Source organism: Schistocerca cancellata, chromosome 3 (assembly GCF_023864275.1).
Source record: "Schistocerca cancellata isolate TAMUIC-IGC-003103 chromosome 3, iqSchCanc2.1, whole genome shotgun sequence".
Lineage (NCBI taxonomy): Eukaryota > Metazoa > Arthropoda > Insecta > Orthoptera > Acrididae > Schistocerca > Schistocerca cancellata.
The window spans coordinates 587,343,999-587,371,434 of record NC_064628.1 but is presented as its reverse complement, the minus strand read 5'-3'; the positions used below and the strand labels follow the sequence as shown (position 1 = coordinate 587,371,434).

The following is a 27,436-nucleotide window of genomic DNA, read 5'->3' as shown; positions in this document are numbered from 1 at the left end:
CGGCTAGGAAGAGTTTCCTAACAACTTCACAGCCCTTAGAAGGATCAGCTGCGGCTACCCGTCTCACCAAGTGGAAAGAAAGATGCCAACACCTGTCAAACTGGATGACACCACAAGAAACCCTGCCGCCTGGACACACAGAGAAGTGGGTCATCTGGAAGTCCTTGAACAGACTACGGACCGAAGTCGGAAGATCGAGGGACAGTCTCCTTAAATGGAACTTCCAACTGCCAACTGCCAACACAACACTGTGCGAATGCGGTGAATTGCAGACAACCCGGCATCTCTTCAAATGTAGCTTATGCCCAACCAGCTGCAGCATGAAGGACTTAACGTCTGCAGCACCCAATGCTATCAAAGTTGCAAAATTCTGGGTGAATACTGTATAGTTTTCTTTGTATGTATTGTATATACGTTCATTTTAGTGTACCTCTGATACGAATAAAGAAAGAAGCACGTAATTCATGAATCATTTCACGTGAGCACGTGTGCACTGGCGGAGTTAGTATACTGTACGAAGGGACTCAATAGCACCTCTCCTGTTACAGTCGTGTGTGAATAAACAGTTTTATCCGATTTGCAAAGAGGCTGTCCCGGAGCGTGGAGAGGCTAGTACAACATCCATAGTCATGCAGCTTGTAGCTAAAGAATCTCGGCACGATATCTATTGCAGGTGAGAGAGAATACAGGTAAGAGAACTCTTTTGAGTTTCAGGTACATACACCTGAAGACTTACACAGATGTAGATGGAAAGCATTACACTATGAATTACCCTTTCAGATATGTATCAGATTTTGTGGATGTATTCGTCGCGTTACGGATACCAAATGACTGAACTTTCATGCCATTCGCAATTGATGCCCATCATCAACATCAGTACGAGCTGTGAGCAAATGAGCACGAATATGCACTTGTATTCGTTGTGTCACGGAAGCGAACAATCTCCGAAAGTCGTCTTGAGGAATTTGTCGTCATTCCCCAACACATGTGCCATTTAATGAAGATTGCTTGTTGAAGGCTAGTCTGAAATCTCATGCATCCGGTTGCTGACAAGAATAATATCCAGAATAATTGAAAAGAAAGAGAGGATAGATGCCGGCCGGTGCGGCCGTGCGGTTCTAGGCGCTTCAGTCTGGAACCACGTGACCGCAACGGTCACAGGTTCGAATCCTGCCTCGGGCATGGATGTGTGTGATGTCCTTAGGTTAGTTAGGTTTAATTAGTTCTAAGTTCTAGGCGACTGATGACCTCAGAAGTTAAGTCGCATAGTGCTCAGAGCCATTTGAACCATTTTTGAAGAGGATAGATGATAATTAGTTTGGCTTGAGGAAAGGTAAAGTGCTTTCGAGTACGTGTGGCAAGACTAAGCCATTAATGCTTATTTTTCCCCTATGCAGCAGGTCAGATGTTGAAGGGTGGACGCGTGGATGCAAAACGGTTAGTTTAGAGGAGGAGGAGGAGGATATTAGTGTTTAACGTCCCGTCGACAACGAGGTCATTAGAGACGGAGCGCAAGCTCGGGTGAGGGAAGGATGGGGAAGGAAATCGGCCGTGCCCTTTCAAAGGAACCATCCCGGCATTTGCCTGAAGCGATTTAGGGAAATCACGGAAAACCCAAATCAGGATGGCCGGAGACGGGATTGAACCGTCGTCCTCCCGAATGCGAGTCCAGTGTGCTAACCACTGCGCCACCTCGCTCGGTGTTAGTTTAGACTGACAGGCGCAGTCCACTTAGTGGTACAGTTACGATCGTGCAGAAAGCATCAGGTAGTAAATTATGTGACGTGTTTGCAGGAAGACTGTTAGATCCAGGGAGAAAACAACTAAAACACGAGAGTGGGTGCATATTAAGGTACCAATCATCACAATATCTTCACTTACACCACTTCACTATGTTGGTTATTTTTTTCTCTGCGTCTAGAAGTCTTGCCGCAAATACGTAACATAATCTACTACCTGATGTTTTCTGCACGACTAAGCGGACTATGCCTATCAGCCTAGAGTAACCGTTTCGCTTCTACGTCTCCGAGACATTTCAATATCTGACCTTCTGTCTAGGGAAAATAAACATTAATAGCTTGCTCTTGCCACACGTACTTGGAGGTACTAACCAATTTAAAAACATACGACTTGTAATACATATAATTATTAGTCCACAAAAGACGTAAATACTAATCTAATGTTACTCATCACACGATCCCTAATCACGAATAAAACTATCTGCAATTATACCCCATGAATACGGGGTGAGTCACCAAAAACAGACACCGCAAATATCGCGGAAATGGAAAGTGCTATTGACGTGTGGTTTTCACAAAATGGAATGATAAACAGACTGTAACAATACTTAGAAAGAGTATTTTTGTGCAAACATACACTTTTTAAATGGAATAATGGCCATTAAAATTAACAAACTAAAAGTAGGGTAAATTAGAATGTCAGTTTGTTGCAAGAGTCTAGTGCGGTCCGTTTACGAGATACGGTATTTTGAAAAGTTCCCCACATCGACACTTCTTGTGCCATTCAAACCGCGCAGTTGCCAGGTGCGGTTTTGTTATGTTTGCTTACAGTGTGCTTTTGCGCTGCTTGAATACATTAGGATTTGCTAGTCAGTAAGTGTGTGACAGCAGTAGGCCGTGAGTGGGCGATGGGATTTACCAATGCAGCAAAGGCTGATGTTCAGATGTGTGTGAATTCATACGGGACCAAACTGCTGGGGTCATTGGTCCCTAAAATTACACACTACTTAAACTAACTTATGCTAATAACAACACACACCCACACCCTTACCCGATGGAGGATTCGAACCTTCGGCGGGAGGGGCCGCGAGGTCCGTTACACGGCGCCTCAAACCGCGCGGCCACTCCGTGCAGCAGAAACGGCCGACAGGCTCATAGTGTATGAAGAGTGCAGGAAGAACGCAGTTGGTTCTTGTACAGTGTATGCGGCAAGATATCCAATAGACGTCAACCATCTCGGCTATTGTTTATCAATCTCTTCAACCAGTCACTTGAAAGTGGTAGTGTAACACTTACACAACGTAACGGAAGGAAACAAGTGACAACAGAAGAGGAAGAAATTAATGTTCTTGCTTCTGTTGCAGTTCACTCGCACGTTAGCTCCCGCGCAATCGCACGAGGAAGTGGCATGAGTCAGGCAAGTGCCCCATGAATTCTCCACCGATATAGGTTCCTTCCCTATTACATCTCTCTCCTTCAAGAGCTGCATGGAAACGGTTATGAGAATCGTGTTAACTTTGATACATGTGCATTAAGACAGGATATTCCCGATATATGATATATCTTGTTGAGTGATGAAGCCAGAGTTATACCAATCACGGCCAGGTACACCGCCGCAACATAACCAGATTGGACGAGTCTATTGTCGCTGCGGGTGGTCATTCTGAACACAACGTGTGATGTTTAATTGTCTCGTTACTGGTCAGAATCCACATAACTAGCGTATGCACTTATGTTGTTCTTCAGTGTGTTCTACAACAGGTATTGTTCAAATGTCGGTGTGGGAACTTTTCAGAATACGATATTTCGTAAACGACTTGCACTAGAAACCTGCAACAAACACCACTGACATTCTAATTTACCCTTCTTTTCGTCTGTTAATGTCAATAGGCATTGTTCCATTTAAAAGAGTGAATGCTTGCACAAAAATACACTTTCTAAGTATTATTTCAAGCTGTTGATTGGCTAACAATACGAATACCTGACCACCAATTCATTCCGTGAAAACCGCACATCAGTAGAACTTTCCGTTTCTGCTTTATTCGCGGTGCAAGTTTTTCACCAGATATATACATACATATTGTCTCAAAGTCTTTGCATCAAATGTCCAGGGCTGAAAGATCACGTCATGGGGAATACATTTTGTTACACGAAAGACGTTCACCGATGCTTCCTGGCAACGCATGGCTTCCTTTAATATTCACCAGCCCTGGGACGACGAGATTTCACCGAAATAATAGGTCAAAAAAATGTACCGCGCACTACGTACCCTGTAAATTGATAAAGTAAATTTCAATAATCTGAAGAATGACTGTCCCTAGACGGAGAAAGATATTTTAGAAGCATATGAGGAACTTTAAAACCATTTCACACGGAGAAGATGACTGAATTAAATGCAGCACACAAGGGAGACTCGCTCCGCATATTGTCTATGCCCTGGCACCTCTCAGCGTCAGCGAATACTAAAGGACGCCTAAAATCCCCGGGGAGCGTCAGCGAACATTCTGTCTCGTACAGAAGTTGTTCCCTATGACGTGATCCATCACCCTCAGCCGTTTGATGAATTAACTTGAAGCATCCTGCATATATGAACTGTTGTCAAGCAAAATAGCAACAATGTAACGATGCGGTAATCCAAACAAATAAAAAAGACAGGCTAAGGATGTTGGTCTACTTGGTGCGTCCAGTGTCTTTCATTCATTAACGCGACTATTTTGGATCAGCCCCTAACTGTTCGGTCGTCGCCTCTTGCTTGCGGGCGGCGATGTGCATCTAGATTTTTTATTTTATCTTCTGTAAACCCAAGTGGCGAACATCCCTGAATTTTGGCGCACTCCCAGATTTTTTTCTTCCCCGCGCTTTAATCAATGATACGTAACGTAAATTACGAAGCGCCTCTCGCAACAAAATTAATCTTAAGTACGAGAAGAACACATTGGCAGGAATCTGAACCCTTACAATATTGCACTAGTCCCTTCTTCTTGTCAAGTTGTGCCACAAACTCCTCTTCTCCCCAATTCTATTCAATACCTCCTCATTAGTTATGTGATCTACCCACCTAATCTTCAGCATTCTTCTGTAGCACCACATTTCGAAAGCTTCTATTCTCTTCTTGTCCAAACTATTTATCGTCCATGTTTCACTTCCATACATGGCTACACTCCATACAAATACTTTCAGAAACGACTTCCTGACATTTTAATCTATACTCAATGTTAACAAATTTCTCTTGTCCAGAAGCGCTTTTCTTGCCATTGCCAGTCTACATTTTATATCCTCTCTACTTAGACCATCATCAGTTATTTTGCTCCCCAAATAGAAAAACTCCATTACTACTTTAAGTGTCTCATTTCCTAATCTAATTCCCTCAGCATCACCAGACTTAATTCGACTACATTCCATTATCCTCGTTTTACTTTTGTTGATGTTCATCTTATACCCTCCTTTCAAAACACTGTCCATTCCGTTCAACTGCTCTTCCAAGTCCTTTGCTGTCTCTGACAGAATTACAATGTCGTCGGCGAACCTCAAAGTTTTTATATCTTCACCATGGATTTTAATACCTACTCCGAACTTTTCTTTCGTTTCCTTTATTGCTTGCTCAATATCCAGATTGAAAAACATCGGGGATAGGCTACAACCCTGTCTCAATTAGCACTTCGATACTAAAATGAACCGCTCAGTAATTCACTACTTTCATACTACTGTAACATCATGTATATAGAAACTGTATTTCAAAAACAATTTATACGATTCATTCATCGCTTCCACGGTGAAACAGGAGTAATTTTGTAGTGAAACTGTTTAGTGCGCCGGCTTGTTCTGTCACTGCATACAACTTTTTAAAGCAACTGTTCGAAATTCCGGCAGACGTGACAATACAGACGGTATAACAACGCATCACACAGTACAAAGTAAAAGTACAATACACGCTATAGCATCCTGCTGTCTGAGAGTGTCCTAGCTGCATTGTCGATATGATTGTCAACTGGCGTCTTGTAAACGCGTATGCCGGTCGGTGTGGCCGAGCGGTTCTAGGCGCTTCAGTCTGGAACCGCGCGACCGCTACGGTCGCAGGTTCGAATCCTGCCTCGGGCATGGATGTGTGTGTTGTCCTTAGGTTAGTTATGTTTAAGTAGTTTTAAGTTCTAGGGGACTGATGACCTCAGATGTTAAGTCCCATATTGCTCAGAGCAATCTGAACCATTTTTATTTGTAAACGACTATCTTTACGTTTTTCTTGGAACAAAAGAGGAAGAAGACGATCTTTGCCGTCATATGTAGTGGGAGAGGGAGTCGTGGTTTACGACAGCGTCGACTAATCCATCACTGCCCAAACAGCCACTGCCGTCGAAAACGCATCTAAGATATTGTGCTGATTATCCTGGTACCCTTTCATGCTGAAGACACACAAGCCTACCAACTATTGGAGATGATCCTGCAAGAAATGTGTGAAATGATGCCGAAGACAGTTTTGAAAGACGTCTTAATTCAGTCTCGAGAGAGCTTCTGTTTACCATAAAAGAATCACCAGAAACCATGTGTTTTAATCATGTAATATCCGTGAGATAATAATCTTTGAAGCTGACATCCACCCTGAAGTTTAGAAAATGCGACGGAACTGTAGTTTTGGCAGCCAGTATGTCAGGTCTTCTACCTTCTCATAATTCCCGATTTGAACAAAATGCTTAAGACTGTTATTGAGCAACTAAGTAATTGACCCCATGATGTAACTAAACCTCTGCTTCAGCCTCTGTCTTCAACATTTAACACGAAAATTACAAACTTTTTGGAAAGATTACTCTATCACAGCATCAGCTCTGAGATAAAAAGATCCCAACTAAACAGGCTGGTTTTCGTCCTCATCAAAACTGTTCGCTTAAGTTCTCTCATTAACAACGTTCAGAGAAGCAAGCTACCAAATAAACTGAAAACCTTAGTCGTGTTTATAGAACTTACAGCATATGGCACAGTTTGGAGGCAGGATATGATAGTAAAACTCTTGGAAGTGATCACCTGCAAGTCTACTGGCTTTCTAATAATCGTAGATGCTTCCAAGTGATTATGGGTAAGAGTGTGAGCACTCAAATGAAGCTACAATGATCTTTCGCAGGGACCTGTTCTGGTTCAATCGTCATTCAGTCTTCATACAGGTGATATGCTTTAAGCCATCGCGCGGAAAGTTCGAACATGCCGACGACTGAGCCCTGACAGTATATTGTAAAGATGTAGAGGCAATTGATAACACCTTCAAGAGGGATCTAAAAGTTGTTGGGAGATACTTTCGCCATTGTACGTCGCAGCCTAGTGCCACAAAGACGCCCGCATCTCGTGGTCGTGCGGTAGCGTTCTCGCTTCCCACGCCCGGTTTCCCGGGTTCGATTCCCGGCGGGGTCAGGGATTTTCTCTGACTCGTGATGGCTGGGTGTTGTGTGCTGTCCTTAGGTTAGTTAGGTTTAAGTAGTTCTAAGTTCTAGGGGACTGATGACCATAGATGTTAAGTCCCATAGTGCTAAGAGCCAATTGCGCCACAAAGACAGAAGTCTCCACGTTGCACCTCAAAAACGAGCTAGCCCTCAGAGAACTCAGTTTTCACTTTCAGAACAAACTATCGTCCCACAACCGATATCCAGAACATGTAGGTGTCACCTTGGACAAGTCACTGATTTCCAGAATCATCTGTCAAACACAGCTGCAGAGCTTAGAACTCACATCAGCATCTTTCAGAGGCTTGCAGGTACTCCATGGGGATTTTCAGGCGCCACGCTATAGACTTCAGCTTCAGGTCTAGTCTGTCTGGTAGTGGAGTTCTGTGCGCATTTAGGCTCAAGAGACTCACACTAATCGTATCAATGTCCAAATACATCAAAGTGTGCATCTTATAATAAAGATGACTCTAGTCTATTGTCTGCCCACACTAAACAATATAGCTTCTTTCCATCTGTGACGAGACAAATCACTCATTAGAAAACTCCATAAACATCGAGAACAACTCTCTTCTAGAACGCCACCAAGACATTACCGATACTGAGAAAAACAGATTGCGCTCTAGCCATCCACCCCTAAAGAATGCAGCAATTCTGGATGAAAATGGATTCAGTCCAACTGATCTCTGGAAATAAGAGTGACCAAAACAGGCACTTCCCGCTTTTTCATAATATTCCTTGCCTCACTAGCACACCAGATTCGACAAGCCTCACAAAATCTGGCCTCCCCTGAACGTAATTCGGACAAACTGTGGTAGATACGCTGAATCGTTGTGTAGACCGGAAAAAATTCGTTGTGTAGACCGAAAAAAATAGCTTCTACCAAGTGCGACAGTGGGGCTGCTAGGCAAAGATTGCACATATGCAGTCTTCAAAAGACCGCTCCGAATTCGTACATGTTGCTGATAAGGCGGTAGAAAATATCAGCAATATGGACATTCTCCTGTAGTTGTGTTTCAGTATATTTTGTGATTTTATACATTTTATGTATTTATATATTTATTATTTTTAGGTTTCAAAATGGTTCAAATAGCTGTAAGCACTATGGGACTTAACATCTGAGGTCATCAGTCCCATAGAACTTAGATCTACTTAAAGCTAACTGACCTAAGGACATCACACACATCCATGCTCGAGGCAGGATTCGAACCTGCGACCGTAGCAACAGCGCGGTTCCCGACTGAAGCGGTTAGAACCGCTCGGCCACACCTGCCGGCTCTTTTTGGGGTTCCGTATCTCTTACAGGATCACTTTGTTGTCAGTTTGTCTGTTCGTCTGTTAACACTTCTTTTTCACAGGAACGGTTTGAGGTAGCAAGTTCTGTCAAACACTACGTTCTACGTTCTCTTGGCGTTGTAATACTTTTAAGCTTCTAAGTCAAAGCAGTCAAAAGCTACAGCCATTTACGTATTTTGATATTCGCAAACTCATCATCGAAACCTATAGATAAACTAACTATATATAAGTGTACTTCTGTTTGTATTCTAGAGTACTTAATTCAAATGATTCAAATGGCTCTGAGCACTATGGGACTCAACTGCTGTGGTCATCAGTCCCCTAGAACTTAGAACTAATGAAACCTAACTAACCTAAGGACATCACACACAGCCATGCCCGAGGCAGGATTCGAACCTGCGACCGTAGCAGCAGCGCGGCTCCGGACTGGAGCGCCTAGAACCGCACGACCACCGCGGCCGGCAGAGTACTTAATTAATTCATGTGCTGTGCTACGCCACACGCTAAATAAATAAATAACAAGAAAATAATTATTAGTAGTACTGAACGTCGAAACCAAAGTGGGGTAGTCACTGCACAGAGGTGGACGCCTACGACTCTTTCACGTAAAGGATGCGATTCATTTTAAAATTTGTCTCTATATAAGATTCTCATAATGTTGAGTGGAATACACCCCATGAAACTGTGAAAGTAGCAAGGATAATATACACGCAGCTACGGCTACCTTGCACTGAAATGAGAGTGCACCTATAAAAGTCGAAGCACATGAAAAGGAGGCAGTGGTTGAAAAGGGAGTAAGACAGGGTTGTAGACCTACATCTATTTTATTCATTCTGTACATAAGGCAGGCGTAAAAAGAAACCAAGGAGATATTTGTAAGCGAAATGATAGTTAAGGAAGAAAAATACAATGTTCACAATCTGTCGATGAGATTATAATTCTGTCAGAAACAGCTAAAGACATAGAAGATCAGATGAATGAAGTGGATAGTGCTTTGAAAACAGGTTTGAAGTTGAACACTAACAAAAGTAATGGAGTGTAGGCTAATTAAATCAGGCGAAGCTGAAGGAATTGCTTAGCAAATAAATTAAAGCTAGCAAACGAATTTTGCTATTTGAGCTCAAAAAGAACTGACGATGCCCGATGTAAAGAAGTTAAAAATGAAGACTTGCGATAGCAACAATTGTGTTTCTGATAAACAGAAATTTGTTAAGATCAGATACCAATTTCGGTGTTAGAAATCGTTTCTGAATGTATTTGTATGGAATGGAAGAGAACAGCACAGACATGAAGAGAACAGATACTTTTGTAACGTAGTCTTATAGAGGAGTGGCGAAGACTGCAGGAGTAATGAAGAGGTAATGGATTTGGAGAGAAAAGAGCTTCATATCTTGACTGAGACGGGAAAATCTGGTGCAGTCTAAGACACCAAAGAATGTTTAATTTAGTGATGAGGGGAAGTAAGCGGAGGTTAAAAATTAGATATCCAGGTTTGACTACAGTGAGTAGGTTCTGATGTGAGTAGATTGCAATAAATGTGCAGAGATGAAGAAGCCTGCACGGGACAGACTAGCATGCAGGAGCTGCATCAGACCAATCTTCAGACTGAATAACTCAACGACAACAGTAACGTCAGCCTAGAGGCTTTCGTGGCAGTTGTCACTGAAGGTAAAATGTTCCAGGTTGATACATTGGTGTCCTGCTCCCCTCCAGTTTCAGAAGTTCTAAGTTGACGGGTAGTGTACTGTTCCCCTCCAATTTCAGAAGATTCCACCAGACAGGTAGAAACCTCGAGTGTGTAACTAGAAACTGAAGAGGAACACGAGATTTTTACATTTTGCAACAATAACCTTACTTTATGTACAGAGTGATTCAAACCATTAAGACCACAAGCGTGGACAAGGCAAACAGTGTGGAGAGCACTGGTGCACGCAGTGTTCAATTATGTAAACTGTATTCCTATCCTTCTGTATTTAATGCCTTCTTAAGGAGACCACAACCCAGTCACGATAAACACCACCACACCCTGGCACCACTTCAGCCGTACTTTACTGTCGGAAATACAAATGACGGCAAGTAATGTTAACCAGGCTCTCGCCAAATCCAAAACCTTCCGCAGGGTACAAGGCGATTCATCACTTCAAATCGCTAGTTTCGAGTCATCCACTGTCCGGTAGCGTCGCTCTATACTCCACTTCAAACGTCGCATAGCACAGATTACAGAAATATGTTGGTTCCTCTTAACTCGTTATGCGCAGCCAATGTGTTAGTGAGCTTTACAATTCACGACTGATTCCTTCCATTGATTCCACGTGATTTATTAGCCTACAGAACACTGACGGTCCCTATCCGTCAGTACATGAAATCGAGCTGGTCGTGGTTAAGATGTGGTAGTTTCTTCGCGTTTCCACTTTACAATCACATCATCGCCGTCTTGGACAGCTATAGAAGGGTTGAAATGTCGCTGTTGGGTTTCTAACCCAGGTGACATTCACTCAATGGAATTCATAATTCAGTGTTGCTCGTTTGTGAGAAATTAATGTTTTACCTCTATGTAAGAACGAGAGGGCCAGCCATGACAAAACTCTTGTACTTGATGAGCAAGAAGTATGATACGGGCGAAATACCCTCGGACTTCAAGAAGAATATAATAATTCCAATTTCAAAGAAAGTAGGTGCTGACAAGTGTGAAAATTACCAAACTATCAGTTTAATAAGTCATGGTTGCAAAATACTAACACGTGTTATTTACAGAAGAATGGAGAAACTGGTAGAACACGACCTCGAGGAAGATGAGTTTGGATTCCGTAGAAATGACTCTTCGGCTTCTCATAGAGGATAGGTTAAGGAAAGGCAGACCTACATTTACGGCATTTGTAGACTTAGAGAAAGCTTTTGGCAATGTTGACTAGAATACTCTCTTTGAAATTCTCAGGGTAGCAGAGGTAGAATACACGGAGCGAAAGACTATTTACAACTCGTACAGAAATCAGTAGGCAGTTGAAGGGTCGATGGGCATGAAAGGGAAGCAGTAGTAGAGTAGGGAGTGATACAGGGTTGTAGCCTTTCCCCGATGTTATGCAATCTGTACATTGAGCGAGCAGTAAAGGAAACAAAAGAAAAATTTGGAGTACGAATTAAAGTCCATGGAGAAGAAATAAAAACTTTGAGGTTTGCCAATGACTCTCTAATTCTGTCAGATACAGCAAAGGACTTGGAAGAGCACTTGAACGGAAGGGACAGTGTCTTGAAAGGAGGATATAAGATGAATATCAACAAAAGCAAAACGAGGATAACTGAATGTGCTCGAATTAAATCAGGTGACGCAGAGGGAATCACATTAGGCAATGAGACACTGTAGCTAGCAGATGAGTTTTGCTATTTGGGCAGCAAAATAACAGATGATGGACCAAGCACAGTTGGTATAAAATTGTAGACTGGCAATGACAAGTAAAGCCGGCCGGTATGGTCGAGCGGTTCTAGGCACTTCAGTCTGGAACCGTGCGACCGCTGCGGTCGCAGGTTCGAATCCTGCCTCGGGCATGGATGTGTGTGATTTCCTTACGTTAGTTAGTGTGGTGTCACCGCCAGACACCACACTTGCTAGGTGGTAGCTTTTAAATCGGCCGCGGTCCGCTAGTATACGTCGGACCCGCGTGTCGCCACTATCAGTGATTGCAGACCGAGCGCCGCCACACGACAGGTCTAGAGACACTTCCTAGGACTCGCCCCAATTGTACAGCCGACGTTGATAGCCATGGTTCACTGAGAATTACGCTCTCATTTGCCGAGACGATAGTTAGCATAGCCTTCAGCTACGTCAATTGCTACGACCTGGCAAGGCGCCATTTATCTTTTGCTGGTTATCTTATAAAGCCTGTACCGTCAGACCTATGTTCTCCAATTATGGAATAAAGTTAAGTATTCTACCAGTTACCTCCTGTTTGCTAGTCTTATTTCTCTGACCTGTTCCAGACCTCACGCCAGCCTGCGTGAGCTTAATCGTGTGCCTTTCGGCTTCCTCCAAACTCCGTGAATTGGCTCCTGCCAATTCACAACAGTTAGGTTTAAGTAGTTCTAGGTTCTAGGGGACTGATGACCTCAGATGTTAAGTCCCATAGTGCTCAGAGCCATTTTTGAAACGGGCTTGTTTACATCAAGACAAGTGTCTGCAAGAACTGTCAACACGGCGACCATTTTTTGCGGCTTCCCTTTTCGTGGCAGCAGAGTAGGTCGATCCGACAGTGGTGCACCCAGAGCCAGTACTGGACAGAGGCTGGCACCACGTCCTCCATTCAGACGAGTCACCATTCCGCGTAGTGCGCCACTATGGACAAATCCGTGTGTCGACTCTCCGGTGAAGACGAGCTTTGTCAGAGTGCATTAGTCACTGTCATCTAGCCCAGCACATAACATAAATGTATGAGGTTCCTTTGGGTACAGTACGTGATCAGTTCCGATTCGCATAGCCAATATTTCGGACAGCAAGCTTTGGACAGCAAGTGTTTCATTTCTAATATGATAAGGCCAGATAATGTGCCCTGTCTTCGAGGTCTCCTCACATGATCTTCGTGCAGTCGTGACCCCCTCGATACTGTTGGCCTGTCCAACATTTTCTGGAGATCTCGTGAAGACATTTGGTCATCGGGTGTCGAGAGCCTGGCGCGCTCCCACTCTCCAGCCACTGCGACTGATAAACCCTAGCACGGAGCTCAATCGCCATGGAATGACGTACCCTTGCACTCAAGCTCAGTTCAACTGGATGCCAACCCAGTTTGAGAGATTGTTTGTTGCTGTCGGAGATGGCAGCTACGTGCGTTAAATGCAGCGACCTGTACACCTCGCCCGCATCCGTAGCCGAATGGTCAGCGCGGCTGGTTGCCATGCTGAGGCCCCGGTTCGATTCCCGGCACTGACAGAGATTTTTACTAGTTGAGAAGGCAGGTACAACGGTGTACTCAGCCTGGTGAGGCAAAATGAGGAGCCACTCGACCGATTAGTAGCGCTTTCGAGGTCACGAAACCCGACAACGATCAGGAGAATAGTGTGTTGATTGGTTCAAATGGCTCTGAGCACTATGGGACTTAACATCTGAGGTCATCAGTCCACTATAACTTATAACTACTTAAACCTAACTAACCTAAGGACATCGCACACATCCGTGCCCGAGGCAGGATTTGAACCTGCGACCGTAGCAGTCGCGCGGTTCCAGACTGTAGCGCCTAGAACCGCTCGTCCACCACGGCCGGCAGTAGTGTGTTGACTTCATCCTCCCCATTTCGTATCCAGTGACGCAGTTGGGAGAGGATGACACTGCGGTTACTGGGGCCCCATGTCCAGCTTTCCAACCTTTCCTATATACCCTCATATTACGTACACATTTAATAATATATTGTTTATGCTATACTGTATGTGCGTAATAAGTAAAATTTAGTTATTTGCTAATGTTCTTGGTGTTGCAATCTTAATTATGAGCAGTGCGAATATTTACTTGCGACTATTAGAGGCCGGCCGGTGTGGCCGAGCGGTTGTAGGCGCTTCAGTCTGGAACCGCGAGACCGCTACGGTCGCAGGTTCGAATCCTGCCTCGGGCATGGATGTGTGTGATGTCCTTAAGTTAGTTCGGTTTAAGTAGTTCTAAGTTCTAGGGGACTGATGACCTCAGATGTTAAGTCCCATAGTGTTTAGAGCCAGTTTTTTTTTTCTACTAGTTCAAAGGTTCAAAGGCTCTGAGCACTATGGGACTTAACATCTGTGGTCATCAGTCCCCTAGAACTTAGAACTACTTAAACCTAACTAACCTAAGGACATCACACACATCCATGCCCGAGGCAGGATTCGAACCTGCGACCGTAGCAGTCGCGCGGTTCCGGACTGAGCGCCTAGAACCGCTAGACCACCGCGGCCGGCTTTTCTACTAGTACTGAGGCAAAACTTTTGGGACATACTGTGCACGCGATGCGTCGTTATCAGTCGCTAACTATCAAACTGTCACAACGAGTCTTGGCAGTTGATGCGGCTCATTTCCGCTTTGGGCCGCGAGCAGAGCGACGTCGAAGCGCTGGCACTCGGGACTCGGCCGTAATGACTTAATTCATGCAGAGTGCCTTACCCGTCCGACGCACTGGCAAAAAAATAGGAGCTTATTAAGCGCGCGCATACGCAGCGGCGCCGAACCGTTTCAATTACAAAAGGCCGGAGCGCGCTAGAAAAAGCGGACGGGACCGGTAGCCTCCGCGGCTGTGCTGTGCCCGTTAGCTAGCGGGTCGAAATTAGGCGGGGCGGGCGCGCGCGCTGTGAGAAAGTATAGCATTTCCCTCGCCGCTGATGAGGCGGCCCGCGCGCAACAAAAGGCCGCGCGGGGGAAAAGGGCGGAAGGGTTGGAGCCGCCATGCAGATGAGGCAACTTGTTTTTGCTCGGCGCCGAACCTGGCCAGGGGGTCTTGAGAGAAAAGGCGAAATGTATGCGTATGCAAAGCGCCGAATCAGTTGTCTCACGGAGCGCTGCCGCCGCGGCGACGGACCGTTCGGCGGGCGCGAGCGCGCATACAAGGAGGCCGCGCCGGAAGGGAAGGGCACGCGGGAGGGAGCCCGGGCGAGCCGAGCTCGGCCGCGAGGACAAAACGCGCCGCGCCGCGCCGCCGCGGAAACACTGCTCGCGGCCAGCCGGAGGCCGCAGAATCACTGCCGCCCCAGCGGACGCCGGCCGCTCCCGCCGACGCGTCGACTCCGGGCGCCGCCTCCGCCGACAACAGGTACCGCACTCGCCTGCGCGGGCGACGCCCGCAGGGCACTTGTTGCTGGCTCGCGCTGACCCTCCGCTCTGCCGCGTCTTGCGTCGGCGTGCCCGTTGGTCGCACGTTTTTGTCTCGTATGAGTGCGTACGCTTCAACGGCCAGTGTCAATCTGAATAAAATCGTTTTGCGTGTTTGTCCGCAAGCTTACGAAACACTGAAACGATTGTGATACTGTCGAAACGACCGTCTTCGCAGTGCTCCTCTTCAGGGCGACTACACTGCTGAAGAGAACCTGTGGAACGATGGTCGAAACGTCGGTTTTATAATTATTTTAGCATTTCTTAACGACACAGACTAACATGCAAAAGGTTTTTATTCAGGTTTTGTATTTTATTTTGCCAGCCGGTGTGGCCGAGCGGTTCTAGACGCTACAGTCTGGAACCGCGCGACCGCTACGGTCGCAGGTTCGAATCCTGCCTCGGGCATGGTTGTGTGTGACGTCCTTAGGTTAGTTAGGTTTAAGTAGTTCTAAGTTCTAGGGGACTGATGACCTCAGAAGTTAAGTCCCATAGTGCTCAGAGCCATTTGAACCTTTTTTTTGTATTTTATTTTTATTTCCGTTACATGTTTGACTTGTTAGAGGTGTCCGGTTTGAGCGTTATGTTGACGTTGAGTGGTAGGAAGGAAGATTAAGTCCATCTCGGAGCCACTAGAGACGGAACACGATCTCTGACTGGTAAAGAGGGTGCACGTTAGAAGGAACCATCCCAGCATTCGCTTTAAGTAGTGAAGGGTTCAAATGGCTCTGAGCACTATGAGACTTAACATCTGAGGTCATCAGTGCCCTAGACCTTAGAACTACTTAAACCTAACTAACCTAAGGACGTCACACAGATCCATGCCCGAGGAAGGATTCGAACGTGCGACCGTAGCGGTCGCGCGGTTCCAGACTGAAGCGCCTAGAACCGCTCAGCCACATTGGCCGGCTAATGTAGGGAAAATTATATACAGGGTCTCTCTCATAAGTGTCAGTGTTTTGGCAGATATTGCAAGTTCGTTTTTGTTGTGTGTAGTTGGAGTCATCCCATACAAACAGTGCTCATCGTGTCTCTCACGTCGACGGAAATCGTCCGTTTCTGTCCCATTAAATTATGTTTAAAGCTGAATTTTACGTGTCCATTCAATAGAGCGGTCCCAGATTAGTCTAGTGGGATATTTGTGGTACTGACAAGCACTGCAAAACACGACGAGTAACCAGTACTCCACCAGCGACTGGGCAGCGCTGCTACTGCATGGCGGCAACACTCAGCGCGGGTCAGCACGGTGCTGTCGCTGGTTATTCTTCGTGTTTTACTGTCCCTGTTAATAGATTTCGATAGTGCGAACATCGTACTAGGTTAATTTGGGACGGCTCTATTGAATGGGCACGTAAAATTCAGCTTTAAAAATCACTTTGTTTGTAACGAGAAACCGACACTGGTGGTAGCGTGAAAGACGTCATGAGCACTTTTTCCTTGTGATGACACCAGCTATACAGAGCAAAAACGAAATTGCAAATATCTGCCGAAACACTTGAGGAAAAGCGCCTGGCGATTCTTAGGAGAGACATTCTGTACGTACAGGGTGGTCGGAAATTCCCGTTACAGACTTCTAGGGCTTGTAGAGGGGAGTAACTACATCGTATTTTGAATAGGAACCCATATCTGGAAACGTCACTCAACGTGACTACAGAGCGTCAAAGTTATAGGCGCGGGTGTCTGTAAATGTACGTATACACGGGGTGCTTCCGTGATGATGTTACAGACTTTCTAGGATGATAGAGAATGATAAATGTATTAATTTGAAGTAAGGATCCCTGTACCGGAAACGAACGAGTCGAAAGCTATAGAAGTAAACCGTTATGATACCTCTAACAGTTGAATACATGTATCGTTTCTTGTGTTGCGAAGAGTGCAGGGTTGGTAACTTTCAGTGGTGGTTGTGTGGACGAAAACGAGAAAAAATGTCCAATAAACGTGGGCTCTAAAGTGCGTACCTTAACAGCTATAAACACTTGCTCAGCAGAGGACAGGTGTTTCACATTAGCGAAGATGAACGAATGGTCATAGCTCCTCAGATATGCAATTTAGAGCCCAAGTTTATTGGACATTTTTCCTCGTTTTTGTCCACACTACCGCCACTGAAAGTTACCAGCCCTACACTCTTCGCAACACAAGAAACGGTACATGTATTCAACTGTCTGAGGTATAACTTTCGACTCGTTCGTTTCCGGTACAGGGATCCTTACTTCAAGTTAATACATTTATCGTTCTCCATCATCCTAGAAAGTCTGTACCATCATCACGGAATCACCCCGTGTATACGTACATTTACAGACGGCCGCGCCTATAAATTTGACGCTATGTAGTCTCGTTGGATGACGTTTCCGGACATGGGTTCCTATTCAAAATACGATGTACTCACTCCCCTCTACAAGTCCTAGAAGTCTATAACGGCAATTTTCGACCACCCTATATTCTCTCGGTATTTCAAAAGTAAACACATCTCTTGATGCCTTAGCCACTCTTGTTTGTTGAGTATCCCCGTAACGCTTTCCCATGGACTAAACGTTCCCGTATGAAATTGAGCCACTCTTCGATGCGTACTCTCTATTTACTCTGTTAATATAATCTGTTAAGGATCCTAGACTCATGAGCAATACACAAAGATCGATCGGAGAAGTGTTTGGTAAGCCACTTCGTTCGTGGGTGAATTACACTTCCTTATGATTCTTCCCATAAATCTGTGCCTGGACTCTGCTTTTCCAAGATTTTGTTTTATGTGATGACTCCACTTCAGGTCGCTCTCGATGGTACTCCAAGGTATTTCATTCTAGTCAGTAGCGTCTCGCCCTGTTGCGTCGCTGAAAGTGAACAACTGTAGCGAGATTCGAGATGCTAATGGGAAACAGGTCGCGGTCGGCGGGAGGCCATTCGTCTAGTTGTTCCACATACGCATGATGTTTTTTTTATCAGTCTTCTGATTACTTTCATACGGCCCGCCGTGAGTTCCTCTCCTGTGCCAAACTACCCATCTCAGAGTAGCGCTAGTGACCTACGTCCTCAATTATTTCCTTGATGTCTTCCAATCTCTGTTTTCCTCTGCAGTTTTTACCCTCTACAGGTCCCTCTAGTACCACGCAAGCTATTCCGAGATGTCTTAATAAAAGTCCTATCATCCTTTCTCTTCTTCTGCCGAGAGCCTCCTCAGTCCTCACCTTATCCGACCACCAGATTTTCAATATTCTTCTGTAACATCACGTCTCAAATGCTGCGAGTCTCTTCTTTTGCCGGCCGGTGCGGCCGAGCGGTTCTAGGTGCTTCAGTCTGGAACCGCGCGACCGCTACGGTCGCTGGTTCGAATTCTGCCTCGGGCATGGATGTGTGGGATGTCCTTAGGTTAGTTACGTATAATTAGTTCTAAGTTCTAGGCGAATGATGACCTCAGAAGTTAAGTCGCATAGTGCTCAGAGCCATTTGAACCATTTTTTAAGTTGTGCTCCATAGCTCAGTGAAATTGTGTATAAGATAATCTTACACCACCATAAAAGCTGCTTTTAAGCGATACATGGTGTAATACTCTGTGTTGAATGCTTTTACTGTTACAATCTTTGCAAGTCAACGCGTTTTGGCTTCAACCCATCTTAAGAATCATATTAAGAGGACACAATACACAGTACCTCCTCAACAAATTCCACTGTACAAAAGTGCTTGGAGTAATACTTGGTACAATGGAATTTGTTGATGAGATAGTATGCCTCAGTTTCCTCTTGATATGAATCTGAAGATAGTTTTAAGCCGAAACGCGTTAAATTGCATTCAGTAACATATTTCAAGTTGTCAGTTCAATAAATTCCGAGACCGAAATTTTTGCAAGAGGAACAAGAGGTGCCACTGGTCGAACAAATCTGTAACAATGTAGACAGAACTCCCTTTACTAACAGTCGCGTGCGTGCGTCCGCTTGTGTGTGTGTGTGTGTGTGTGTGTGTGGATTAGGAGTAACCTATTGCAAGATCTGAGATAGTGTATGTTTGTTCTTCGCAATTGTTTTCCCGTCCTCAGGCGTCAGTTTCTGGTAAAAAGAGGAATAAAGTCCTCAGGCACCTTTATATACCACTGATTTGCCCTCAGAAGGCATCATGCTCTTCCCCAAACAGGCGTGGATTTTGAGCATGTTGAACCGATTCAATGGAATGTGATGTCAACTATGAACGGAATTCCAAACGAACCTTTTTCAACCGTGTTCCACAGCCTATTTGATCGGTGTTCCGAGTGTGTGGCAAGAGAACGGACGTACGTTGATAATTAATACGATAATGAATGGTTTTTAACATTACTTTGTACTGTATTTCTAGGTACTTCTGGAACTTACTGAAACTACTGCAAATACTTTTGACATGAGTGCTTCATTACAGTGCAATTGCTGGCACTTGGCTTATACCACTTTCAGCTGTTAAATTCTGCCAGATGATGAAAACGATGTTAAAACTTGTTTGAGAAGGGAATACGTTTCAACAGAAAGTAACAGTATTAGGTTTCTGCTGTGGTTTTTACAGTATGTCTCGTATGCTCCCTGGGCTTGCCCGCCATCTCTTGTATAAACACTAGAAGAACCAGAAGCTACAGTTTAAACCAGCCGCATGTCACAACATTGATGTTTACTGCACGTAATCTTCCTGATGCAGCCTTGCTGCTCGCCGGGCGCGGTGGACGAGCGGTTCTAGGCGCTTCAGTCCGGAACCGAGCGACTGCTACGGTCGCAGGTTCGAATCCTGCCTCGAGCATGGATGTGTGTGATGTCCTTAGGTTGGTTAGGTTTAAGTAGTTCTAAGTTGTAGGTGACTGAAGACCACAGTAGTTAAGTCCCATAGTGCTCAGAGCCATTTGAATCTTGCCGCTCACTGCGCTTGACCTTGCTGCAGGAGCTTACACAGGAGACAAGTTGCACATATAAACTACAGGAGATTAATAAACGGCTGCAGGTACATAATACATACAAGTAGGTGAATAATTTTTGTAAAAAAATAAAACTTCAGTTACAAAAGACTAATATATTTATTATTGCCTATAAGATAAAGATCATAAATTTTAACATACCTTTAGTAGGGGGCGGGAGGAGGGGAAGCGATAGCTTAAACTGTCGTCGCAGATAGAAAAAATTCAGATCTTATTTCGCCGTTCAGCAATCGAAATCATCGTCTTCCAACACGTGTAGAGGACTCTTTTGAGGGTATTTTTGGTTTTTGGATAAGTAAAAATTGAAGATAGGGTAGTAATGGAGATTGTCAGTTTATATTTTGAAGTTCTGTCTGCTAAATGTACACACAGCATAAATGAAATTCTCTGTTCTTACTTTCTTTCGAAACTTTCAATGTTGCTCCAAGAGTTTTGATGTGGTACGCAGTGCAACATAATAAGTTATTCGCTAGTCGGCAGTAAGGCCATTGTGACTGGGACGCCAATCCAATTAAGATGATCAAGGGGAAGGAGGAGACACGAAGATGTCCAATAAATAATTGGAGAGGAACACAATTTGAGATTCACAGATTTAGATTGGATTACAGTTCTATCATCTAGCAGTTTAGCTCCATGCTAGGTTCAAATGGCTCTGAGCACTATGGGATTTAACTTCTCAGGTCATCAGTCCACTAGAACTTAGAACTACTTAAAGCTAACTAACCTAAGGGCATCACACACATCCATGCCCGAGGCAGGATTCGAACCTGCGACCCTAACGGTCGCGCGGTTCCAAACTGTAGCGCCTAGAACCGCTCGGCCACCTCGGCCGGCTCCATGCTAGGAATAGTGATTAAGCGTTGCTTCACTCCATTAGAGGGGTAGACGTAGAGGTCATTACAGACGAAGAACAACTCACTTGCAGACTATGAGGAAACTGACCGGCGGAATGAGCAATGGCGTTGCAGATTGGAGGAAACATCCCGGCATTCACCCAATCTGATCCAGGCGGAGATTCGCACGATCCTCCTGTCGGGTGCGCGTAGAGCTTCTTAACCACTGAGTCATGTTGTCTGCATTTAACGTTCATTAGCTGTTCCAGTCATATTTTTCAAACATTTGGAATGTAATAATCATTAGATCTGAAGATCACTGCGAAATGAAGAACTTGATAGGCGAACTGTCTACTAGGTTTTCTCACGGAAAGCGGAAATGTGATAATCCTGTTACTGATTTCAATTACTGCAAAGCACGCAACAACAGGGCCGAGGACCGCCAGTACCCCTCTGACGCACTCCCTTGTTCGGTTGCGAAATCCTTCGCTTCTGTTGTCTTCAGGTTTACATTCCATTCAGAACATGAGTGATGTCTTTTATACTCGTTGAAGGGAATAGAGAGTTTCGAGTCAAGTTAGTGTCAATGGTCAAGGTACGCTGGTAGAAAACTCTCAGCAACTTTTGACATTTCATCTATAATCTACCATGTTACATGTGCAATCAATTGAGAGGAGTTACGGGAGTAACTGTTAACGAATAACGTGAATTTGCTTAGCACTCATATTTTGAGTTTTCTATGAGTATAATATATCTGAGAATGTTTGCTCCATTTCCGTATAATAAAACACTTGGGCTTAATTCATTGCACAAGGTAGTAATACAATTCATTATGTATTTTGAAAGGTAATTTTCCACAGATTAGGTAAACTGTGACGCAGCTGAAGATCGAAATAACTGGAACCGTGTTTAAGTCTAATTTTTGAAAAATAAGTATCTCAAGTCTACATAACACCACACTTTTCCCTAAAACCGACAGGAATGGTCCTTCCAGCAACATCACGGACGCTTTCACTCACTGTCCTTATGTACTTAATATAGTGGAACGATCGTAATGACATATATGTAGTCCAAACGTTAAATAATAACCTTCTTCCTCGTGGTCCTTCCAACAACACTAAGGACGATTTCACTCATTGTCCTTATGCACTTAACAGACTACTCCGATGGTAATGTGCATATGCAGTCCAGACATTAAATAATAACCCTCTTCCTCGTCCTCATGTGCAGAAGAATGCGTAAGTACCACTGAACATGGCCATCGGGATGCTGGTTCGGAAGTATTTGCTCGACACTGCCTGGATATTCTTTGCTCTGTTCCACATCTACGTCTACTTCTATATCTATACTTTGCGAACCACTGTGAAGGGCATGGCAGAAGGTACGTCCCACTGTACCAGTTATTAGGCTTTTCCCCGTTTCATTCATGTATGGAGCTCGAAAGAAAAAAGGTTGTTTAAATGCTGCTGTGCGTGCTGTAATTAATCTAATCTTATCCTCACTATCCCTGTGGGAGCGAAACGCAGTGGGTTGTACCATATTTCGAGTCATCATTTAAAGCCAGTTCTTGAAACTTTGTCAATAGACTTTCTCGGGATAGTTTTCGTTTATCTTCAAAAGTCTGCAGTTTAGTTGTTGCACCATTTCCCGCGGGGTAAACAAATGTGTTACCATTCGAGTTGCCATTCTCTGCATACATTCAATATCTCCTGCTGGTCCAATCTATTGAGCTATATTCTATGATGGGTTGCACAAATGATTTGCAAGCAGTCTCCTTTGTAAAGTGAGTGCATTTTCACAGTATTCTACCAATAAACTGAAGTCTGCTATCACCTTTATTCAATTATGTGATCGTATCACTTCATGTCCCTACTAAGTGGTACACCGAAGTATTTGTACAAGTTCACAAGTTAGAACTGCGACTCACTAATACTGCATTCATAAGATACTGCGTTTTCTCGTTCTGTGAAGTGTACAGTTTTACTGTTTTGAACATTTGAATTAAGTTGCCAATCACTGCACGACTTTGACATCTTTTCAAGGTCTGACTCAATATCAGTGCAGCTCCGTTCAAACTGCACTTCGTTACAGGTAACTACATCATCTCCGAAAAGTCTTCTACTTCCGATTCGCACGACATGAAACTGAGGATTACAAAGACTACAAAGTAGCCTGGTTATCGACAGATTGGGCAACGGAGCTACGGCACCAGTATACTGATCGCAATTTAAGGAGAGTCTAGTCTATGGCAGGGCCGCTAGATCGCATTATCTGTCGCAACCTGTTCTGGAGACTCGTCACTCTCTCTCGCCCCCCCCCCCTCTCACTCTCCTTTCCCCCCTTCCTCTCTCCCTCCCTCTCTGACGCTTCGGAAAGACCTATATTTTTCAGTCACGAGACAGGACTTTTCATGTGAAGTCTGTTGCTGTTGGCAACAATAATTTCCCATATTAGTTGGAGAGTTTGCAGTTCAGAATTAAGTTTTTAGTTTATAATTGTAGATAACATTATCAGAAAACAGCGATCTATCAGCAAAGAAAAATTAGCAAAAAAACAGTCTCGATTGTACAGTCCTTTATTAAAAATATGACTCCAGTCGGAGTTAGCACAGCTATTCCAGGCATCATCGTCGTCATCCGGATGGTGCATTATCAGAGGATGGCCTACTACTAGAGGCCGAAACCGGTCATATCTTTAATAAATGACTGTGCTAGCGAGACTGTTTTTTACAAATTTTGTAGTTTATGTAGCAAGAACAAAAAGTCTCTCTTTTTTATGTTTAAAGTCACGGTTAGTTCTTAGTTAACGAATTGTAAGAAAACATCAGATAAGTCAGAAGTCCAAAGCATTACATCCGTGTCTGTCCACGTGAACAGAAAATCTAGCAGGAAGTGAATTAGCAGCAAGTAAAGCAATCGAATGATTCACAATGCGGACAAGTCCACCAACGATTGATTGAAAAGCTCTGGCTCTGAAAACTTCACCTTTCTTTGACCTTGCCAGTATTTGTGAAATACGACAAAAGGTATGGAGACTGCCATTGAGACAGGAAATCCTTCCATTCGGAAGGCTTCATCTATTACATTCCACAACTGTGACACGAATCGGGTGTTCCGATGATAAGTTGGAAAAGCGCTTGCTGCATCCCGTCGTACACTAGTAACTCGTGGTGCAGCGAGATGTGGCCTTCCTTTTCGTTCTGTGACGCCCCAGGTGGCAATGCTTAAGTTGCAAGTGACTCAGATTGTTTCTTATAATGCTATGCTCCCAATAGTGAAATGAATATGAATATAACGATTTCATGATGCCCCATTCTGTCAAAGAAGAACTTTGGCCATCCATGGCAAGAGGTGTCAAGATATATAAAGTTTATCTGAGATACCTGTTTTCACACTTTAAGGATGGATTACTTACAAAAAAAGAAGGAAATTAATGTAAATGTATATATGAGAGTCTAATACTTTTGAGTTAATAGTTAAAGAAAAATTAATTCATAACATATGTTCCAAGTGCCCCCCGTTTGCTTCCGTGCACGCATTCCCTCCTTGGATAACGGAATCTCTCGGGTGACGTAGAATGATTTTGCATGTTTTCGTAACACGTTGATGAAGGGTCCATGTCTGAGGAATGTCTGCTGCATAAATCAGTTATTTCCAATGGCACCATAGATAATTATCAGAATGACCGAGGTCGGGGTACAGTGCAGTTCATCTGACTAATCCCTACCTACCTATCCGTCCGTCAAGGCAGATATCGTCTAGTGCATTTCGAATTACGAAACGTATGTGTACTGCGCCACATCAAACGTAAACCACACGATTCCCTTTATTTGCGGTGATATACCGTTTAGTATGTCTGCAAGAGTTTGGAAGATGGTCTGGGTGGGCATATGGACATATTCAAAAAGTCGCCGTTTCAGTTCACACGTTAATCTTAAACTGCTGCTGCAGTGTTGCCTGAATTGTATAATGATAATTTTCACGCACCCACAAATATAGTGGGAGTTCGTGCTTCAGAAAGCAAGTGGAGGACAGTTTGCCTTCTCGATAACTTTGGAAAACATCTTTCATTACTAACTCAAAAACGAAGGATTAGCGGACTTGTGTCTGTCTATAGCCGGCCGTGTGGCCGAGCGGCTCTAGGCGTGTCAGTCTGGAACCGCGCGACTGCTACGGTCGCAGGTTCGAATCCAGTCTCAGACATGGATGTGTGTGATGTCCTTAGGTTAGTTAGGTTTACGTAGTTCTGAGTTCTAAGGGACTGATGACCTCAGATGTTAAGTCCCATAGTGCTCAGAGCCATTTGAACCATTTTCGTCTGCCTATATGTGAACTTTTCTTACTGCAATATGAAGAATCCGCCTCCAACATTTGTGAGAAATATTTTATACATTCTTTATAAGCTAACAGAAAACTGTGAGAAACATCTTACTGGACTATGCGTGTGCTTTAAGTTGAAAGCTTTACCTCCAATTCCGCGTAGACAGATTAAGTAGCTGCTTCTTTAGTAACACGCAAGAACGGTGCTGGGTTTTTCTACAGCGGTCCGACGTTTCTCATGCTGCGCGCTTATCCCAATGCGTATCCCGTCTGTCAGGTGCGAAATGTAATTTTGTAGAAACTTATGGCAAAGCCATGCACAATAACGACGAACTAATATGAGTAATTTAATGAGGTTAGAAAAAAAAAAACAAATGTCGCTTAGTGACCTGAGTATTCAGATGCGCTGCTGAAAATTTATCTAATGACACTGGTTGGGGAACCAAAAGTCAGATTCGTATCTCACCAGAAGATGGCTAATGTCACAGATATCAGGTGTGACAGACACCCAAACGTTAGTGTTCTGCAGTCGCATTCAGCAGATGTGAGTTCAAATCCTTTTCATGCCATCACGTCTTAGACTCTCTATGGGTGGCCTAGATCACATAAGGCATAAACGCCTTGTTTGGACAGCGACAGGCCCCATCTCCTTTCATGTCCTTGTCCAATGAGAGCTTGTTCTGATCTGTCTGATAATCTCATGCTCGTCGGGACGCTAAATTCTTATCTTTCTTTTTTCTTTTTACATTCGAGCTGTCATGCACTCAGACTAAAGAGTATTACTGTCGATGAAGTTTGCTGGCGGTACGGAGAAAAATATGCGAGAAATACTTTACTCAGGGAGAAGTAATAAGTTGACGTGAGTGATCCTATAATTACAGTTGACTGCGTTTCCTAAGAATCAGTATTTAGTATTAACCAACTAATACGCTATTGAACAAAAATATCTTTCGAGACATCTGTAAAAACGTGTCTTATGTAGGCCATCAATCTATATTATGAAATAATACTACAGTTCCTCACTGGCGGCTATAATTAGCCTAAAAATATATACCATCCTTTTTGTTTACCTGTTCACTAATTCAGCCTCGAGTCTTTCCTCCAAATAACTAAAATAAGCCTTTCAAGATGTACTCTAAGTATTAGCCAGTTTCTAGAATGCAAAGACATTTGATTTCTGGAGTGACAACTGCGTTATTATCTGGCACGACCCCTTGCTTATTCAACATCATTTGAAAAGCAGTTCGTTCACTGAAGTTAGTAAAAAATTAGGATTGAAATCGAATCTCATGTTCATCTTTCAGCTCTGATATTCTGCGGCATATTTAGATATTTTGTTTAATGACCTGTGTCTTCAAAAAATGGCTCTGAGCACTATGGGACTTAACATCTGAGGTCATCAGTCCCTTAGAACTCAGAACTACGTAAACCTAACTAGCCTAAGGACATCACACACATCCATGCCCGAGGCAGGATTCGAAACCTGCGACCGTAGCGGTCGCGCGGTTCCATACTGAAGGGCCTAGAACCGCAAGGCCACACCGGCCGCCTGTATCTTCCAACACATAAGTGAAATACAAGAGGAAAGAACAATTTCTTAAAGGTATGTTGGTGTCCCGAACAAACGAGCTGTTCCCCTATCGATACCGGCGAAAAAATCTGAATTTCTGAATTTTTTTCGACATTGCGTTTCTTTGACGTAACCTAATGCCCATCTACCAGTCACTATACAAGATAATACAGCAATAAAATTTGTAATGTATATATTTATATTTTCTATACTAAAACAGATCTTAATCAAGAACGAAACACAAATATCTAATTATACCGTAATAAAGTTCAGGAGCTTTCAGAAGTCTAAAGATATCCCGAAATCAAGTGTGACTTCAAGCGTAGGCAAGTTGGAACAATCACGGAAAATACTGTAAGGTTGCGGTAGAATGGGAATTTTTTACAACTGGAAATAGCTTTCGCAGCTGATGTTCTGCATTTTCTGGTATCTAAAAATAAAAGTGCTTACAAACGTAAACGATACTTATTTCAAAAAATAATTTTGAACATCTCAATTCTGAGTTTAAACTGTTGATTTTT

At 43.9% G+C, this 27,436-nt stretch overlaps 1 protein-coding gene and 1 long non-coding RNA gene across 2 annotated transcripts in view; one reads left to right on the top strand and one right to left on the bottom strand.

The window, feature by feature from the left end:
* LOC126175448 (UPF0489 protein C5orf22 homolog) overlaps positions 1 to 14,430 on the bottom strand; it is a 100,957-nt gene extending 86,527 nt beyond the window's left edge. Inside the window, exon 1 of the mRNA XM_049922251.1 lies at positions 14,410 to 14,430. The gene's annotated coding sequence lies outside the window, so the exon portion shown is untranslated. The remainder of the gene's footprint in view (positions 1 to 14,409) is intronic.
* Positions 14,431 to 15,163: 733 nt separating this feature from the next.
* LOC126175449 (uncharacterized) overlaps positions 15,164 to 27,436 on the top strand; it is an 83,971-nt gene continuing 71,698 nt past the window's right edge. The window contains exon 1 of the long non-coding RNA XR_007535567.1: positions 15,164 to 15,216. This is a non-coding gene — a long non-coding RNA (uncharacterized LOC126175449). The remainder of the gene's footprint in view (positions 15,217 to 27,436) is intronic.